Raw genomic sequence first — 11109 nt, forward strand, 5'->3', positions numbered from 1 at the left:
GCAGGGGACACGGGTTCGAGCTCTGGTCCGGGAAGATCCCACATGCAGCCGAGCAACTAAGCCCGCGAGCCACAACTACTGAGCCTGTGCACCTAGAGCCCGTGCTCTGCAACAAAAGAAGCCACCGCAGTGAGAAGCCCGCGCACCGCAACAAAGAGTAGACCCTGCCCACCGCCACTAGAGAAAGCCCCCGCGCAGCAACGAAGACCCAATGCAGCCAAAAATAAATTAAATAAATAAATAAAAATCAGCACTGATACACATTGCCTGACACCCTATTTCCTGAATATTCACCAGTCAGCCGTGTGTGGCTCCGGGGCAAAGTTGAAACCTCCTCACCCAATGTGCCTCCCCTCCCCCGCATTCTGGACCAGCCATATTTTACTCCATTGCCCTGGGGCTAGTCCCCTCCCATCTCAGTCACTCCCTGGCGTTCCTGGTGTCCCTGTGAACTCGGCCTGTCTTCCCCAACAGTCTGCAAATCTCCTTTGAAGGTAGGGGAGAAAGGTCATGCAAAGTATATCCCAACAGCAATTAGCAGAGTGCTTTTCACAGAGCTGGGAAGCAATATAGGTTTGTAAGATGAAAATATCCTAGACTAGGTCTCAAACATCCATGCCTTCCTTCACATTGCCTGTCAGAGCTCAGCAGCTAGCAAATCTTACAGATGCTATCCTCTCAAAATCTCTCAATACACCCTTTCCTTCTTATTTCCACAGGCCTTGTTTCTTGTTTCATTCTGATCTGTGTAGTAATCTCTTAACCGGTCCCCCTGTACCTGTCTTCTTCCTAACCCAGAATACTTTTCCCCGAACCCCACAAATAACCATCCTGCCACTGTCCCGTGCAAAAATCTCTAATTTTACCAAAAGAAGCCATACCTCCCTCTCTTAGGATGCAAAACTACGGCCACAGCCAAGCTTTCAGCCAGATTCATTCCACAAATATTTATTTGGGAGCACTCCTCTGTCCCAGGCGCTTGGCTAGATAGTAACTAAAGAATGAGATACAAAACAAATTGGATTCCTACCTTCATGGAGCTTACATTTTAATAGGAGAAATAGACATTTAACAAATTAAAACATAAATAAACAGAAAAGCATATAATTACAGTACCTACCCTGGAGAAATAATCACTCGGGTACTTAAAGAAGCATACACAAGGATGTTCATTGCAGCATTTTAAAACAGTGAAAAATTAGAAACAACCTATGTGTTCACAAAAAGGAAAATGGCCACATAAACTACAGTATATCCGAACTGAAGAATATAGACAGCAGTTGGAAAGAATGAAGTTGTGTGGCTAGATCACCAAGACATTGTGGAGTAAGAAAACAAGGCTGCAAAAACGTATGCCATTTTTGTTTAAAAAGACATACACAGGGGCTTCCCTGGTGGCGCAGTGGTTGAGAGTCCGCCTGCTGATGCAGGGGACACGGGTTCGTGCCCCGGTCCGGGAAGATCCCACATGCCGCGGAGCAGCTGGGCCCGTGAGCCATGGCCGCTGAGCCTGCGCGTCCGGAGCCTGTGCTCCGCAACGGGAGAGGCCACAACAGTGAGAGGCCCGCGTACGGCAAAAAAAAAAAAAAGACACGCACAATAATATATCTTCCAAAGTAAATACATGTATATGTATATAATATTTATGTGTGTATTATATAAATATGCTTACATATACAGTATACATGTACACCTATATTTACATTAATATGCACATGCATGTTTATGTATACATATGTGTATGTATACATATGTATATATGTATGTGTATATTAATGTTAATAAATGTATTTCCAAAGGAAATACATGTATATAATATTTATGTGTGTGTATTATATATAAATATATTTACATATACATATATACATATACATGTACACCTATATTTACATTAATATACATATACATGTTTATGTATACGTATGTATATATGTATGCGTATATTAATGTAAATATATATGTACACACACATCATACGAAACATATATATGCTGATCATTTCTCAATATATACAAATACTGAATCATTATACTGTACCACCTGAAACTAATATAATGTTATATGTCAGTTATATCTCAATAAATAAATAAGAAATATATATATGGAAATACACAAATAAAAGCTGGTTAATTCTCAAGTGTGGGCAAGGATCCAGGACAGTTTGGTGATAGCTAAATATTTTAATTTCTTTACATGTAAAGCATACTCATATGCCTACTAAAAAGAAATTCCAAACTGTGTTGAATACACTGGGAAATAAAAAAAAAAACAGAGAATAAAATGTTTAGTATCTCCATCTACTGCCTTCTGATAAACATTTGATAAACCATTCTCTGCTTACCTGTCTCCTTGCTCTGCGACGGCTTCCTGTCCCACTGTCACTTTGAATCTCTCCAAATACATGTGCCATGTATGTGCAAAAGTCAATCTGTAGCCATCCTGCCCACTCCCCAAGGACCACTCCAAATGCCACCACCCTCTCTTTGTTCAGTCACTGTTTGTTCACCCCTGCTTTGTGACATCTGCTGGATTATGCTTAGCCCACCTGAATGAATCACACGCTCCTTGAAGGGAAGGCCAGTTTCCCCACGTCACAGTTGCTGGCACACAGGAAGTGTCTCAATATTTAGCTGTTCTATTTAATTAAATAAATATGCTCCCTGAATTCTTTCATTCACTCATGCATTTACTCTCTTACTCAACATTTATTAAGCACCTACTGTGTACCACGCACTGTTCTAGGTGCTGGGAATGCCGCAGGAAAGCAAACCGATCAAAACGCCTATCCTCACAAAGTGAACATTTAATATTCTAGTGTGTTAAGTAAGTACTATGGAGAAAAATAAGGGGAGCGAAGGGGTCAGGAAATGGAACGGGTAGGTGTGGGAGGCGGGGGGATGTTAAATAAGCTAGTCCAGGCCTTCCCTGGCAGACCAGTGGTTAAGACCGCACTTCCTCTGCAGGGGCTGAGGGTTCGATACCTGGTCAGGGAAGTTCCGCATGCCAAGAAGTGGCCAAAAAAAAAAAAAAAAAAAGTCTACTGCCTACTGCAGGTTGACTTCATAGGTGGAGACGTCTGAGTAAAGATCTGAATAGGGCTGCAGTGGGAGCCATGTGGGGTTCTGGGGAAACAGGCTAAAAGGTTGGCCTGCAAAGACCTTGAAGTGTGTATCCAGTGACTCAAGGAAGTACCAGGCAGCTAGCATGGTGGCCGAGTGGCTGGAGTGAAGTAAGAAGAGACAACTCAGAAAACGAGAATGGAGGGGATGCATATAAATTGCCTGGGGCCTTTGGGACTTTGTAAAGATAGGATTTTATCTGAATGAGCCTGAGGGCCACTGAGTGGTTTGAGCAGAGGAATGATGACCTGGCTGGGGTATTAAGAGGCTTATTAAACAGATGATAAAATTAAGAGCACTTCTAAAGTAGTAAAGCAGACAGTCTCCTTTGCTGAAATCACTCAGATATTTAAGTGTGTTCATATTTTCAGGCTACTTTTACAATAACAACAACAATAACGAGGACAATAGCAATAGAAAAGAAGGATAAGAAGAAGGGAGAAATAAAATAATTTATTGAGCCCCTGCTATGTGCCAGAGTCTTGACTCCACATCTAATGTATCCAATCAAGCTGTTACTTAGTTCTCCTGATAACCTATCTATATTTATGTAAATATATAGAAATGTAAATGTATATATAAGTTAAGTATATTTAAATTCATTTGCCAGATGAGGAAACTATAGCCATCAGAGGTTAACTTGCTTTCTGACTTACTAACTTCTCTGACTTCCTTGAGGTGCTACAACAAAAATAAAGTGGGGCTTCCCTGGTGGCGCAGTGGTTGAGAGTCCACCTGCCGATGCAGGGGACACGGGTTCGTGCCCCGGTCCGGGAAGATCCCACATGCCACGGAGCAGCTGGGCCCGTGAGCCATGGCCGCTGAGCCTGCGCGTCTGGAGCCTGTGCTCCGCAACGGGAGAGGCCACAACAGTGAGAGGCCCGCGTACGGCAAAAAAAAAAAAAAGAGACACACAATAATATATTTTCCAAAGGAAATACATGTATAATATGTATATAATATTTATGTGTGTGTATTATATATAAATATATTTACATATACATATATACGTACACATGTACACCTATATTTACATTAATATACACATGCATATGTTTATGTATTCATATGTATATATGTATGCGTATATTAATGTAAATATATATGTACACACACATCATACGAAACATATATATGCTGATCATTTCTCAATATACACAAATACTGAATCATTATACTGTACCACCTGAAATTAATATAATGTTATATGTCAGTTATATCTCAATAAATAAATAAGAAATATATATATGGAAATACACAAATAAAAGCTGGTTAATTCTCAAGTGTGGGCAAGGATCCAGGACAGTTTGGTGATAGCTAAATATTTTAATTTCTTTACATGTAAAGCATACTCATATGCCTACTAAAAAGAAATTCCAAACTGTGTTGAATACACTGGGAAATAAAAAAAAAAACAGAGAATAAAATGTTTAGTATCTCCATCTACTGCCTTCTGATAAACATTTGATAAACCATTCTCTGCTTACCTGTCTCCTTGCTCTGCGACGGCTTCCTGTCCCACTGTCACTTTGAATCTCTCCAAATACATGTGCCATGTATGTGCAAAAGTCAATCTGTAGCCATCCTGCCCACTCCCCAAGGACCACTCCAAATGCCACCACCCTCTCTTTGTTCAGTCACTGTTTGTTCACCCCTGCTTTGTGACATCTGCTGGATTATGCTTAGCCCACCTGAATGAATCACACGCTCCTTGAAGGGAAGGCCAGTTTCCCCATGTCACAGTTGCTGGCACACAGGAAGTGTCTCAATATTTAGCTGTTCTATTTAATTAAATAAATATGCTCCCTGAATTCTTTCATTCACTCATGCATTTACTCTCTTACTCAACATTTATTAAGCACCTACTGTGTACCACGCACTGTTCTAGGTGCTGGGAATGCCGCAGGAAAGCAAACCGATCAAAACGCCTATCCTCACAAAGTGAACATTTAATATTCTAGTGTGTTAAGTAAGTACTATGGAGAAAAATAAGGGGAGCGAAGGGGTCAGGAAATGGAACGGGTAGGTGTGGGAGGCGGGGGGATGTTAAATAAGCTAGTCCAGGCCTTCCCTGGCAGACCAGTGGTTAAGACCGCACTTCCTCTGCAGGGGCTGAGGGTTCGATACCTGGTCAGGGAAGTTTCGCATGCCAAGAAGTGGCCAAAAAAAAAAAAAAAAAAAAGTCTACTGCAGGTTGACTTCATAGGTGGAGACGTCTGAGTAAAGATCTGAATAGGGCTGCAGTGGGAGCCATGTGGGGTTCTGGGGAAACAGGCTAAAAGGTTGGCCTGCAAAGACCTTGAAGTGTGTATTCAGTGACTCAAGGAAGTACCAGGCAGCTAGCATGGTGGCCGAGTGGCTGGAGTGAAGTAAGAAGAGACAACTCAGAAAACGAGAATGGAGGGGATGCATATAAATTGCCTGGGGCCTTTGGGACTTTGTAAAGATAGGATTTTATCTGAATGAGCCTGAGGGCCACTGAGTGGTTTGAGCAGAGGAATGATGACCTGGCTGGGGTATTAAGAGGCTTATTAAACAGATGATAAAATTAAGAGCACTTCTAAAGTAGTAAAGCAGACAGTCTCCTTTGCTGAAATCACTCAGATATTTAAGTGTGTTCATATTTTCAGGCTACTTTTACAATAACAACAACAATAACGAGGACAATAGCAATAGAAAAGAAGGATAAGAAGAAGGGAGAAATAAAATAATTTATTGAGCCCCTGCTATGTGCCAGAGTCTTGACTCCACATCTAATGTATCCAATCAAGCTGTTACTTAGTTCTCCTGATAACCTATCTATATTTATGTAAATATATAGAAATGTAAATGTATATATAAATTAAGTATATTTAAATTCATTTGCCAGATGAGGAAACTATAGCCATCAGAGGTTAACTTGCTTTCTGACTTACTAACTTCTCTGACTTCCTTGAGGTGCTACAACAAAAATAAAGTGGGGCTTCCCTGGTGGCGAAGTGGTTGAGAGTCCGCCTGCCGATGCAGGGGACAGGGGTTCGTGCCCCGGTCCGGGAAGATCCCACATGCCGCGGAGCGGCTGGGCCCGTGAACCGTGGCCGCTGAGCCTGCGCATCCGGAGCCTGTGCTCCGCAACACGAGAGGCCACAACAGCGAGAGGGCTGCGTATCACAAAAAATAAAAAATAAAAAAAATAAAGTGAAATTCTCGCCCCGTCTAATTCCAAACCCCATGCTGCCACATGCCATTCTTTTTCACCCTAAGTTGTTTACCTTGGCCTTAGGAGACTAGAGGGTAATAATAGGGATCATTGATTAAGTATTTATTATAGGCCAAGCACACTGTATGCACCATTACTGGATACCCAGGCAGAGTCAGTACCCTCTTCGCCCAGATTAGAAACCTGCAACTCCGAGCAGTCATATGGATAGTGGTTAAAGGGCTGAGCTCATAAAACTGGGTTCAAACCAAGACTCTGGACTACCCAGCTGTGCCGCCTTTGCCACCTCACTTAAGCTCTCTTTGCCTCTGTTCTCCCCATTTTACAGATAGAGGTAAGAATACTCACTGACAAGTGTATTTAAGAGGAATAAATAAATCCTCACCTGTAAAATGTTTTGCAGAGAATTTGGCACGTGGTAAACATTTAATTAAGACACACTATTATTATGAAGATTATTGACCACGGTCACAGAAGCTCACCCACTGCAGGACCCTGCCAGGGTACTTATTCATGGGTTGGAGAAGAGAAGTGTGTTTATAGAGGTGAGGGATTTGTCCTCTCCAGAACTGAGTCACTTTCAATCATCTGAGCGCCCACCCAATGTAGACTAAGTACGTGGAATTCCCTGGAAAAAAAGATACATACCTCAATCTGGGTGATCCTCCAGGAAGTTCGGAGACAACCCACCTTTCAGTGTTCCTTGGGCATCTTCTCCAAACTGAAGGTCAAGCAAGGCCTGAGCGACCCCTGAAGGAGGAGGTCAGAGGTGAGTGGCAGCAGGAAAGGATGTGGAACAGAAGAATCTCCTGACTTTAGGTGTGCCCTCTCAAGCCACGCCCTCCAATAGGATATTGGGATTTGGGAGAAGTGCTGGAGAGGAGATTAAGGTCTGAACCATACCCTTGACAGGCACAGAGTGACCAAAAAAATCCCTGGGTCTAGACTAAAGATCAGACAGTTGCCCTAAATTTCTGGAGCATAGTTAATCCCAAACCAGCTACTTCACCACTTCACTTGCAGCAGCTCCCAACACTAACACAGCAAGTTTTCCCAGAAACCGGAACTGAATAAAATACAGTCTCCAGAGGCTTCCTGGATCCAAATCCTGACTCCACTGCTCAGCTGCTGGGGGACCTCAGCCCGATGATTTAGCCTCTCTACCTCACCTGTAAAATGGGAATAATAGTCCCCAATGCATCAGGCGCCTTTAAGGGTTAAATGGGCTGATGGTGATGAGACCTTAAAAACCTTAAAACTGACTCAGTAAATGTCAGCCAAAACGACATTAGCCATCCGTCTCCCTGTCCTAAATCAGCCCTTCTACTTAACTAATCTCCTTGGCCTCTTTGACAACTTTTTTTCAAACGTCGTTAGCACATTTTGTTGACATATTTTTACAAATACCAAGCCTGCATGTCCTCTTAAAAATATTTTAAGAGATTATGTTTTGTTCCCACTTGCTTTGAGGAACAGCTTCAGCGCCGTTGAGTGGGATGAAAACAGTATAAAAGTAAATGAGGATAATAGGACCATCTTTCCTGAACTTTAAAAAAAAGAAAAAGAAAAAGAAAAGAAAAAGCAAAGAATTAAAGATTCAGATCCTGGGCTTTTAAAGACCATCTTGCTAAGTATTTTCTTACCAAGTTCCTTCTTTTTTTTTTTTTTCCTCACCCATAAACACAACAGTAACGAGATAGTTTTTCTTTCTCTCTACTTTCAAAAAAAAAAAAAAAACCAAAAACTCTGTCACATAAATTTCTCCAAACAGATACAATTGAATTTGCTATAATGATTTGTAACTATGTCCTTTAAAGAAGTCTATGAACAGAAATAAACAGTTTCTGAAGCAGTTGTATCTGAAGTCAAGGAATTAGAACAACAACGTGTCCCCAAGGAAACAAAATAGAATTTGGACTCCAAGCTAAAATGGCTCTGCCTTAATCCTCTGTTACCCGGTACCATGGGGCTGCGTTTACAGGAAACGCCTGCCACCAGAAGTTTTCTGCTAGTTTTCAACCCGCTTTCAATCGTATTTTTGCATCATCAACTCAGCCATATGGAAACAAATAAAACACTCAGCTTAAAAAAAAAAAATCGTAGAGGGAAGAGATTGCTGACCTGTTCATTTCTACCTTCTCCAGGATGGGTAGAGAGGCAAGAAGAAATGCAGGCTCCCCTCCCCCTCCACGACTGGGCTTCCCGGCTGGGTGGAAACTATCTCATTACCACATTTTCAACAAGCAGACCGGTTTCCTTGTTTAATCAAAGTTAGTTTGTGGTTGTTTGGCAGTCTGCGCTTGCCAGGTTTTTATGGCTATAGAAAATGTGTATTTATTTATTTTGAGATGGCTATGACCATATGACACATGAGCTAGCCTTAGCCAATGATTTATAAGAGCTCTGAAAAGCACTGCCTTTAAACATTTTAATAGAGGTTCTCTCATCCTTTGTAAGTGGAAGTGTAAATTGGTACAGTCCTTTTGTAAACAACTCAGTGAGACAAGTCAAGGGCCTTACAAATGTTCATACATTTAGGTGCAGCAATAACACTTCTGAAATCAATCCCAAGGAAATAACTCTAATCAAGGAAAAGGTGTTATGAACAAAGACATTCATGGCAACAAGACTTAATATAAGGGGAAGAAAAACACACACACACCCTCTCTCTCCACATACATGTGGAAACACACAGAGGAATAGCTAATCATCCAAATTATGCCCCACTTTTGCACGTAGCCATTTTGAAATTAGAAAGTTTTAAAAAAATAATGCCATTGGGAAATAGTTAAAATAGCAAATGGAAAAAAATCATATTTTTAATAAACTATGTCTTTTTATTAGTAAGCAAAAAGAGAGCATATAAGAATATGTAAAACTGTTGAAATTGGTTTTCTTATCGCGGAAATTTTAGTACGGACTGCGCATCATGTGATACCGAGGGCTTATTCATTCATTTGCTGTGATAATGGCATTTTGAGTCACTAGAAAAAAATCGACATATTTTTTAGAGATATATATTGTAGAGTATAGGAGATGAATGGCCTGGTATGTTGGAGTTTATAATATTTAGCAAACTTTAAAAAGGAGAGAATTGAAGCAAATGTGTTTTACATCTTGAAACTGCAGAACTGAGGTTGGGCATGGGGGCTTCACTATTCTCTCTATTCTTATGTTCATTTCAAAATTTCTATTGAAATTTTTTAAATGGTTGTTTTTTGATCATGGGATATGCATGACCTTTTTCTACCTCCTATTTTTCTTGAAATATTCTCTTATATGCCTGTATTACCTTTGAAATAAAACAAATTAACATTTATTTTACCAAAAAGAAATTTAAGAGTTGACAGTCCCATGAGATGTCTTTATTGCTGTGTAATAGTAATGAATCCTCAGAATGCTCTGATAAGCCTAGGTACCTTAAAATGCGAGCTCATAAATGGTCCAAATCCTCTCTGTGGGTTGCACCACTGTCAGAGGCTATGCTGTAAATATGATCAGCTGATAACAAGGCCAGCTGCAGCAAACCATTTTAAAGATTAGGAACCATTTAAACACACACACACACACATACCACCTCCTGCCTCTTAAGTGTTAAGTGGTGAGATACTCTGGTTTTATTTCCAAAGTTTCATGCAATAATCATGTAAGCAGCAAGCAGCGCAGAGATCCACATACCGCCAAGCTGACTCAGAAGGAAGGGTTCCACATTCCTTAATTAGCAGCATCAGAAAAGCACCACTTCCTGCAGTGGAGTTTCCCATTTCGCCAAGCTACTCTTGGCTCAACACACCCCACAAGTTCACGGGGAGGATTTCCATAAAGTCTGGAAACATAGATAGTGTTATTTAATTTATTTTATTTATTTATTTATTTTTATTTTTTATTTTTTGCAGTATGCAGGCCTCTCACCGTTGTGTCCTCTCCCGTTGTGGAGCACAGGCTCCGGACGCGCAGGCTCGGCGGCCATGGCTCACGGGCCCAGCCGCTCCGCGGCATGTGGGATCTTCCCGGTCCGGGGCACGAACCCGTGTCCCCTGCATCGGCAGGTGGACTCTCAACCACTGCGCCACCAGGGAAGCCCTCATTTACTTTATTAATTTACTTTACTCTGTTTTTTTGTTTTGTTTTATTCGATTATACCATTCTATTAGTCTATTCTGTTGTATTCTAATTTTTTGCAGATTGAAGAGGTTCATGATGATATTATGCATTTCCTTCTTTGTTTCCAGACTTCACAGACACCCTGTAAATATTGAGATCAAAGTTGGGAGCAGAATAGATGAACAATACACCAACTTGAAAATACAGTTCTCTTGGTTATTAATAGTCCAAAGATTCGAAGTACTGGGCCAGAAGTTTCTTTTTTAGTACCATTTACTTAAATTAAGTTTCTGGTTTGTATTAAAATTCTCTAGCAGGTCTCTTATAGGGAGCAAGAGTCTGAGGGAGGCTTCCAAACAAGATTACACGGTTTTCCAAGGTGATATATTTGATCATCTTCGAAAAGGCAGGGGCATCACTGTTGCAACCTTAATTGAAATGTCAAATTCTCTGGAAACAGTCTCCTTGTAAATGCTGGACTTAACCATTGTCACCATTATTTGCTTTGAACTTCAGAGGTTTTGAAAAAATGTAAAATAACCCAAATAATTGACAGATAATTGACAGATTTGACAGGCACTTAAAAACTATTTGGAAAACATTATTTTGCAGTTTGAGGGATCCTAAATCTGCTCTATGACACAATATTCCATTTTTCTACTTCAGACTTCTCTTCCTTAATCTATG

General features: G+C 40.8%; 1 protein-coding gene across 1 annotated transcript in view; it reads right to left on the reverse strand.

The window, feature by feature from the left end:
* ZNF217 (zinc finger protein 217) overlaps positions 1–7068 on the reverse strand; it is a 40987-nt gene extending 33919 nt beyond the window's left edge. The window contains exon 1 of the mRNA XM_022597447.3: positions 6967–7068. The gene's annotated coding sequence lies outside the window, so the exon portion shown is untranslated. The remainder of the gene's footprint in view (positions 1–6966) is intronic.
* Positions 7069–11109: the final 4041 nt, after the last annotated feature.

The sequence above is a fragment of the Delphinapterus leucas genome, chromosome 15 (assembly GCF_059928025.1).
Source record: "Delphinapterus leucas isolate spDelLeu-1000000601 "Yukka" chromosome 15, BTC_Dleu_Yukka2, whole genome shotgun sequence".
Classification (NCBI taxonomy): domain Eukaryota; kingdom Metazoa; phylum Chordata; class Mammalia; order Artiodactyla; family Monodontidae; genus Delphinapterus; species Delphinapterus leucas.